Below are 10,295 nucleotides of genomic sequence, written 5' to 3'. Positions count from 1 at the left end.
TCATATTTATTACCATAGGGTACCATCGTATGTATTACCATCGTATATTACCAATAAATACCTTCGTATTTATTACCAGCTATATCACTTGTACTGGCTGGTTTTGTGTGCCAACTTGACACAGGCTGGAGTTATCACAGAGAAGGGAGCTTCAGTTGGGGAAGTGCCTCCATAAGATTCAGCTGTGGGGCATTTTCTCAATTAGTGATCAAGGGGGTAGGGCCTCTTGTGGGTGGTGTCATCTCTGGGCTGGAAGTCTTAGGTTCTATAAGATAGCAGGCTGAGCAAGCCAGGGGAAGTAAGCCAGTAAGGAACATCCCTCCATGGCCATTCCATCAGTTCCTGCTTCCTGACCTGCTTGAGTTCCAGTCCTGATTTCCTTTGATGATAAACAGCAATGTGGAAGTAAGCCGAATAAACCCTTTCCTCCCCAACTTGCTTCTTGGTCATGATGCTTGTGCAGGAATAGAAACCCTGACTAAGACACCACTCCTGGGCATATACCAAAACATGTTCCAATGTAATAAGGACACATGCTCCACTATGTTCATAGCAGCCTTATGTATAATAGCCAGATACTTGAAACAACCCAGATGTTCCTCAATAGAGGAATGGATACAGAAAATGTGGTACATATACACAATGGAGTACTACTCAGCTATTAAAAACAACGACTTCATGAAATTCTTAGACAAATGGATGGAACTAGAAAATATCATCCTGAGTGAGGTAACCCAATCATGAAGAACACACAGGGTATGCACTCACGGATATGTGGATATTAGCCCAAAAGCTTAGAATACCCCAGAAACAATTCACAGACCACTTGAGGCTCAAGAAGAAAGAAGACCAAAGTGTGGATACTTCAATTACTTTAGAAGGGGGAACAAAATACCCATGGGAAGAAATACAGAGAAAAAGTGTGGAGCAGAGACTGAAAGAAAGGCTCCCCTACCTAGGGATCCATCCCATATACACTCACTGAACCCAGATAATGTCCTAGATGCCAAGAAATGCTTTCTGACAAGAGTCTGATATAGCTGTCTCCTGAGAGGCTCTGCCAGAGCCTGACAAATACAGAGGTCGATGCTCCCAGCCAATCATTAGTCTGAGCATGAAGTCCTCAATAGAGGAGTTAAGAGAAAGGACTGAAGGAGCTGAAAGGGTTTGCAACCCCAAGGATGAACAACAATATCAACCAAGTAGACCCTTTACCCCAAGCTCCTAGGGACTAAACCACCAACCAAAGTATACACATGGAGGCATCCATGGCCCTAGCTGCATACATAGTAGAGGATGATCTTGTTGGACATCAGTGGGAGGAGAGGCACTCGGTCCTGTAAATGCTCCATGCTACAGCATAGGGGAATGCCAGGACAGGCAAACTAGAGTGTGTGGGTCGGAGAACACTGCCATAGAATCAGGGGGGAGGAGGGATGGCATAAGAGGTTTATGGAGAGCAAACCAGGAAAAGTATAACATTTGAAATGTAAATAAAAAATATCCAATACAAAATTTAAAAAAATTATTGTAAATTCTATATTGATGAAGACATCATACTATGTATATACACAAATTTTCAAACTTAAACTATTTTATTTTTACAGTAAATGACTCAGTACAAATAAACTTTGGAAATTGTTTATTTCTATATAGTTAGTGAATATATTCTTACTTTGATCATCTTCGCACTTGTAGTTATAATCAAAGTTTCGGGCATAGCATATATACAATTATCCCTTTGGAGATGAACAAAATTTGTATAAAACTCTTGTTAACAATAATTTTCACATGCCTCAGTCACTTAGGAAATCAAGGTTTTCTCCAAGTCAAATAGAATGATTATTTCAGAATACCTGTATTTTGCCCAATTGTTAAAAATCATAACACAGTGGTATTTTATGTCACATAAAAATGACTAGGTACTTTCACAACAGATTTAAGATTGAAAAACACACAGTGAATGAGAAATTTCATAAATACTATTAAAAACTATACAGTTTTGACAAGTCTCAAAATCAGTGATCACCATTCAGTTTGTGTTATTTTTTCCTTATATATCAGATGGTGTTGGCTAATTTGCTTAAACTTTGTGACAGTTTCAACTTACTGAAAATCTATATGAAAATGTCCTAATCACCAACAGGCTAAACGATTTTAATTTGTGAAGATGGTGAATCTCTTTTTTTAACTGGATCTACTAGTTCTTTAATCAGCAATATAATTCAACTTAAAAAGATGCTTAAGTTGCTGAAGAAGTTGAATTTGTTAAATATAGTTTAAAATTACGTTAAGAGATGTAAAATATAAAATATCAGTTGTCACATTCACTTAGAAAAAATTAATATTAAGCTGAATGTTTGTGTGTGTGTGTGTGTGTATGTGTGTGTGTGTGTGTGTGAGTGGGTGTGTTAGCAAGTAAGAATCTTGAACATTAATATTCACCACAGTTGTACTAGTTTTCCATTGTCCTAAAAGTCATATCTGAGACAAAGAGCTCCCATGAAAAAAACTATTCAGGTTTAACTCAGAGATCTCTAAACAGTTGGCCAGCTTGCTTTGAGGTGGTGCAAAAGGATGACAGAAGACACGACACGATCTTAGTTTATTCCAGCATATACATATTTTGTTCACGAAAGTTGAAAAAAATTCAATTTTACTTGTTTTAATTAATTTAATTATATTGAAATTTCCTCAAAGCTGAAAGAATATTGGCATAACCAAACACAGTTTCTTTGGGTTTATTTTTTGTTTTGTCTTGTTTTGCTAATTTTTTAATAAATACAGCTAGTAAATAAGACAGATCTGGAGCATTAAACTAGGGAAGTGTCTGAGATGGTGGTGAAGCAGATTTAGATTGGTTCAGTCATAACATACAGTTTCAATTGCTATATCACAGTTGCTTTTACACAGGTTTAGCATTTAGATATACTTTTCAATATATGCTTTAGCTTTATAATGTATTTTGCATTCATCAATATAAAGACTGTCTTGTCTGGTTCTCTTGCATTTTAATATACTTATAACAGTTTATGAGGAAATGTTTATATTATTTAATTTATAGATAAATGCATTAGAAATATGATTGTGTTTATTTTTGCCATAGAGAAATAAATTGTCTATAATAACAACATTCTTTGTATTTTTTGAGAATATATCTTAATATTACATAGTAGTTTATCCTTTAAGAGTTTTGATTTTCTGAGGCAGTGTATTTTCAATACATGAGAAGGAAAAGAATGATGCTTTTTCTTTTTCATTAAAACTCAAAGTATTAAATTTACATATTTTTAAATTTATTTTAATATTTATTATGAAATACTCTTACATTTCATTTCAGTGCAATTTATATAGTGCTGTGCTAAGTTTTCAATAATTTAGGACTAATCATATAATGAAATATTAAATGCAAGCACAGTTATAAGGTAAATGGAATAATTTTCAAATGATAGGCTGTCTATTGTTTTGTTCAAAGTAATCAATTTTTGGGGTAGAATTCTGTGTTCCTATCATGCCTCCCAAGTTGAATAATATACATCAATTTGTATATTATTATTATTTTGTACACAAAACTAAAACAAAAAATGTACAATTAGTGGTGTTTATTTTCCACAGTGAATAATTACTTCAATAACCCAGAATTAAAAGCATCAATACAGATGAATTTGTGGCACCATACAAAATTAAGAAAATCTTGAAGCAAATGCATGTCATGTATACCAGTTAACATTATAAATGCAACAGTGCTTTTGAATCAGGGTCATAAATGTATTCTTAAATTTGTCAGTTTATGACTGAGAGAATCGTTTTTCTAAAACAACATGAAAAGACATGTATATATCAAAGTAGTGATTACTATATCAAATTTACAAAGTTCTGCAATGTGTGTGTGTGTGTGTGTGTAAGCATGCTCATGTCCAAATCATGGTGTGCATGCATAAATCATTTCTCTTTTTAAAATTTGTATCCCAGAGAGTGAACTCAGATCATTAGCTTAGTGTCATCACCTCTGTCATCAGCCCTGGTTCTGAACTTTGACCCCCTATTCCTTTATTCATTGCCTTTTTTGTTTCATTTTAAAATCCTTTCTCTCTAACCCTATACATAAATGTATTGTGTCCATTCTCCATACTTTGCAACTGAAACAGTTTTCATATGCTACAGAATCTTACCCAGTTTAGCTGTAACTTGTCATCTATTTTCAATCCAATGCCATTTCATCTTAGAAACCATTTTCATTCCAAATAATTTTTCAAGATTACATCATGTCTCCCATCAAATTCCTCTAGCTATATCTGAGTTTTATCATTTCACAACTGATCTTTGTTTATTCTATTGACAGTATAAAATCTCATTGAATTCTAGTTTAATAAATATTTACCTAATAATTGTTTTTATTACTATGTATCAATAAAATTCTTGTCCTTTATGGCTTCAATTGTTGATAATATATCAGACACTCAAATATATGGTGTTGAAAGCCTGTGTCATAGCAAAAGACAGAACTTAAAGATTGTAGCCAGACTTATTACTGCTCTAACTTGTTACCTGATCTGGAATGTTCATTAGCTACAATTCTTATATCCCTCGACAAGATGAGCTATATGCATACCGATTTTGTACCTGAATATATATGTATTTTTCCAAATGCTAATTCTGTGTCTGTCAACATAAGAAAAGAAACTAATACTAAAATTATTATTCATGAACAAAATCATACTGTAACATACCTGATGATATGTTTCCTCTGAATTTGAACTGTGTAAGAGATTTGTAGAGTAGCTTGAATCTGTGATTTACAAAATCCCAAGAAACTTGTACACAGAGTTACACAGCAATTTTGAATGCTAGAAAGTAATAGCATTTGAGATATTGGACCCAAACAGGGATGACATTAGCTGAAATACCAAACAAAGGGAAGAGAGAGCCTGTGGAGACCATAACCAGAGGTTTGGCACTGCCCCTGGATGAGGGATGGGACTACCCACCCTTCTCAGAATGTTAACCCAGAATTGCTCCTGTCTAAAGGTAAAACAGGGACAAAGAGTGGAGCAGAGACTGAAAGAAAGGTAATACAGAGACTGCTCCACCTGGGGATCCATCCCATATGCAGACACTTCCGGATGCCAAAAAGTGCTTGCTGACAGGAGCCTGATATGAATGTCTCCCGAGAGGCTCTGCCAGAGCCTTACAGGTACAGATGTGGATACTTGCTGCCAAGCATCAAACTGAACCAGGGGGCCCCAATGGAGGACTAAGGGGAAAGACTGAAGGAGCTGAAGAGGTTTACAACTCCATAGGAGCCACCGAACTGTAAATGTTCTCTCTGTTTTCATAATGTTTAGATCTTTCATTGTCATATATATTTAGCTCTTTGTAATCGCTGTTTAAGATTATCAATACTATATATTATCTATTAAATGACAAGCAGAATTTGCTGTTAAAATATTGCTTCTTCAAGGATTCAAGTCAATGCAACAATAATGTTTTATTGAGGTGGTTAACTGTGCCTATGAACACATCATTAGTTTGAGATAGAAGAATTTTAAGATCCATTTCTTCTGGCCCAACGTGGGCTGCTACACTGTGGCACTCCGTATGTGAATGCATAAATAACAAAAGTAAGAATGCTATTTATCTTAAAACACGAATTTCAATCAATTTCTAAAATTAATATATTATAAAATCTAGACAAATTATTATCCACTAAAAAAACGTGATGACCTAATTTTCAACTTAACATTGAAATAGTCCAGTATTTTCTTACTGCTGCCATATTAGTTACCCAAATTGAGTATGTGGTATACTAGAAAAAGGGTAGGCCATATACTGGTCCTATGATTAAACAAGCAACAAATTCTGATATAAAATGGAATAAAGGACCCATTTAATATCATGAATCAATTAAAGAACACATCTGGAATACAAAATACGACTGAGATAATGTACGACATAATTACTGAAGGAATCTGGAGCGCTGAGGAGTTACTGAAAGACTTCTTATACTGATAGCATATAAAATGTATTAGATTCACATTGACATTTTAAGAAAGAATGAGAAGGAAGCATTTCCCATTATCTGCACTGAAGAGCTTTTATGATATAATCCATTCTTTCTCAAATTATGATTAAAACTGCCCTTCAAAAGTCAATTCTCTTCAAAGAAACTCTAAATTATAGTGTAAAGCATTAGAAAAAATTCAGGATGTTCTTATGAAAAATTCTTTTGACCTTTAGTGTGACTTTGAAGTATTTTATTTTGAAGAGTTATTTTACTATATTCAAGACAATAGCATCATTTAACATTCTAACATAATTTTCCTAATGCATTATAAAATTCAATTTTTCTCCTGCAAATCTACTTATGTAATATAATTAAAACACAGTCCTGAGACATTAAACTAAAGAAACTAAATTATTCAAATTAGAAATATCATCTTAATTTGCTTTGCATTATTGGTACCTCACATGGAAATTATTCACCGTAAAGGAGTAAGCACGCATGGCAGCTGAGAGAAGACATGGTAGTGTTATTGCTTTGAGATTACAAGAGTTAAGTAATTAGAATAAAAATCCTGAGCTCTGTGATTATTTTAATGAAAAGGATGTTTGTAATCAGATGATCTATCTGTGCAAACACTTGATGGTATGAGCTGAGCATCAGTGTCTCAGATTGAAGTTAAGACTAGTGTTTGTCTATTAGTATAAACATAAATGTTTGGAAGATAGCATTACACTCCTTAAATCCAATAAAAACGCACTTTCAAAACCAGATGGTAAAGACATAGTTTCTTTTTAATAATAAATTTTAACCTATCTCTCTCTCTCTCCCTTTCTCTCTCTCCATTTCTCTCTCCCTCCTCTCTTTTATTTTCTCTCTCTGACTCTCTGTGTGCGTGTGTGCATGTATGTGTGTGTGTGTGTGTGTGTGTGTGTGTGTATGTGTGTGTGTGTGTGTGTGTGTGTGTGTGTGTGTGTGATACATGGATATAACATAGGTGGCATATGTCAAACTACAAAAAAGTTCAACTTTAAATTCAGTTCATTTTTTTAAAACCTAAAATATGTAGTGAAAAGTTAGTAATGGTTTTGTCAAAGGCTTCACATTACCTGCTCAGATTTATTCATTGAATAGCTCTCACCAGGCAGAAGGGTGAAATTTCTTAAGGCAATAATTTGGCTGATTGAACAACAAAGGCTACTTTTGAAAAGTGAGAGAAACCAAATTTAGAATACTTACTTTAATATAATAAAATAGTGCACTATAAAAAATCTGTTTCACAGAAAGTAATGAAAGGTAAAATATAAAATGTGCAATGGTAATTTGACTATGGACTTCCAGTTACCCAACTAATGATTTCCTATACAGCAGTTCTTATTTTGTTGGATAATATAGATATGTAATTAATAAAGTCTCTGAATTTGAATTGTAGAGAAAATTTGAAGACACCAGATTCTTAGTATATATATTAAGAATATTATATATATTATATATATTAAATACTTTATGCTATAATAAGGATAGTTTATATTTTGGAAAACTCTTTAAAATTTCTTTAATTTCTTGTACCAGAACATTAATAGTATATCATTTCATTAAACTCTTACAAAAATGGGAAGGCTTAAATGTAACATGGTCTTTGTGATGCCAAAAGATGTTGAAATTTTTCTCCCTCATAAGTCAATATCTAGGTAGCCTTACAGTCTGTCTGCCATTATGTATGTATATAGGTATGTATGTATGTATGTATGCCTCTGTCTTTTTCTGTCTCTTTGTCTCTCCCTCTCTCTATATAGATAGACAGATGATAAATTGATAGAAAGATGGTAGACAGATTGATAGATTTGAGATTTTAATACTAAAGCACATTGCTTGAGACAATGAAAGTTATTGCCTCTGTTGTCTGTGGCAATAAAAATTCTTGCTAATCTCTGTAATATATATTATTCTAAATAAGAGAAATCATTAACAAATTAACATTTTCTAGCATTCTGATAGCCTAGACATTAAGATTACTGTATCTTTGTCACAGGCTCTATTTAAAACTGATGCTGGCATCTTTAGTCAAGTACTGTTCATTCCCTTAAACTTGGGAAGGAAGCTGTGCCCTAACCCAATGTAAGGGGTTGTCTCACATTCACTCCTTGCAAAGCTTATAACTTATCTCTTTCTTTTAAAAGTTCAGAGGAATAGGCAGCAATGTCTAGAAAAATCCATTGGAAGAAGCCTCTACTAGAAGGCTTTCTTCAGTACAGAACATTGTTCTGAAAATTAGAGATGCCATCAGTCCACAGAAAGGACTCTTTCATATTAGAGCAGAATAGAAATAGTTAACCCAAAACTTGAGCCCATATATTCTATGCATTGTCAGAGGATAAGGAGTTCTCATCACAATTCCAATAAACAGCTGAGATTTGCAACTCCTTACTTGATGAAAACAAATACTTAATAGAAGCAGCTGAAGGAGGAAAAAAGATTTCTTACGGCTAACAGTTCCATCAAGATGAGGAAGGCATGGCTGGAGACAGGTTGAACTTGTGCAGGTAGGAGCCCATGTGGTGGCTTGTTACATCCTAGTAGATCAGTAAGCACAGAGAGCTAGGTCAAACCAGTCCTAGTCTATACTTCAGGGTCCTACTCTGAAAAGCAAACTGACACTAGCCTTGTCTGAATCCCAAGGGTTCCAAAACTTCCAAACCCTTTGGATAACAATGCTCCCATTGAGGACCAAGTCTACAAACCCTTGAGCTTATGGGAGAAATTTCACACCAAAATTATACTAGAACTTACTCAAATTTTATTGTTAAATGGAAATATTCTTTGGAGGAGGGGGACTTTTTTTCTCCTTTTCATTCCTTCCTTCCTTCCTTCATTCATTCGTTTTGCTTTCCATCATAATCACTAACTCTCTTTTAGTCCCACCCTCACAATTCCCTCTCTCCAACACCTCTACATCTTTGAGGATAAGAGGAAGACCCCATGGGTACAAACCTACCCCGGCACATTATGTCTTACCAGATTACGGGTACCTTCTCCTAGTGAGGACAGACAAGGCAGCCCAGATAGGGGAAAGGAATGCAAGGGCAGACAATGGAGTCAGAAATAGTCCCCGCTTCAAATGTTAGGTGATCCACATGAAGACCAAACGGTACATCTGCTACAAATGTATAGAGGGTTTATGTCTTGTACACTTCTTTGATGGGTGGTTCAGTCTCTGTGAGCCCCCATGGGCTCACAGATTAGTTTACTCAGTATGTTCTTCTAGCAGTGTCCTTGACCCTTCCAGCCCCTTCAATGCTTTTTTTAACTCTCCCACAAGACTGCCTGAGTACTGCCTAATGCTTGGCTATGGGTCTCTTCATTATTTTTTTTCATCAGCTGCTGAATGAAGCTTCTCAGAGGATAGCACAGTATTATTAATAGTGTCAGGAATTGGCACTCTCCTACGACATGGTTCTCAAGTTGGGCCAGTCTGTGGTTTACCATTCCTTCAATCTCTGTTCCATGTTTATCTGTGAACATCTTGTATACAGGACAAATTTTGGGTTGAACATTTCATGTTTGAGTTGCTGTAGCCCTCCCTTCACTGGCAATCCTGCCTGGTTAGAGGAAGAAGTAACTTCAGACTCCATATGTCAACTTGCTTAGAAGTCTCAGTTAGGGCCATCTCCAAAGGCTCAGGGGATCCTGCCTTTCCCAGGTTTCCAGCTTGCACTATAGATGCCCACCCACCAATTTCCATTCTCTCTCTACCCGCTCCCACCACATTCCACACACTAGCCCTATATATGATCCTCACCCCTGTTCCCTCCTTACCCCATTTCCCACCCAATTCTCTCCATCTATCCAACTATCTTGGGACTTCTTTGTTATTTAGCTTCTTTGGGACTATGAATTGGAGCAAGGTTGTGATGTACTTTAAAGCTAATATCTACTTATAAGGGAGTACATACCATACAGATATTTCTGAGTCTGAGTTACCTCTCTCTAATTTCTGTAAATTTCATTATTTCTATTTTTTCAATAGCTAAATAGTATTTCATTGTGTAAATGTACCATATTTTCTTCATCCATTCTTTAGGTGAGGGACATCTAGGTTGTTTCCAGTTTCTGGCTATTTCAAATAAGGCTGCTATGAACACAGTTGAGCAAGTATCCTTGTGGTATGGTGGTGCATCTTTTGGCTATATATCCAGGAGTGGTATAGCTGGGTCTTGAGATAGAACTATTTTCAATTTTCTGAGAAATAGACTAATTGATATTCTAAGTAACTTTATAGGTTTTTACTCCCACC

Source organism: Mastomys coucha, unplaced genomic scaffold, assembly GCF_008632895.1.
Source record: "Mastomys coucha isolate ucsf_1 unplaced genomic scaffold, UCSF_Mcou_1 pScaffold9, whole genome shotgun sequence".
Taxonomy (NCBI): Eukaryota; Metazoa; Chordata; class Mammalia; order Rodentia; family Muridae; genus Mastomys; species Mastomys coucha.
Note: the sequence above shows the minus strand (reverse complement) of the source record.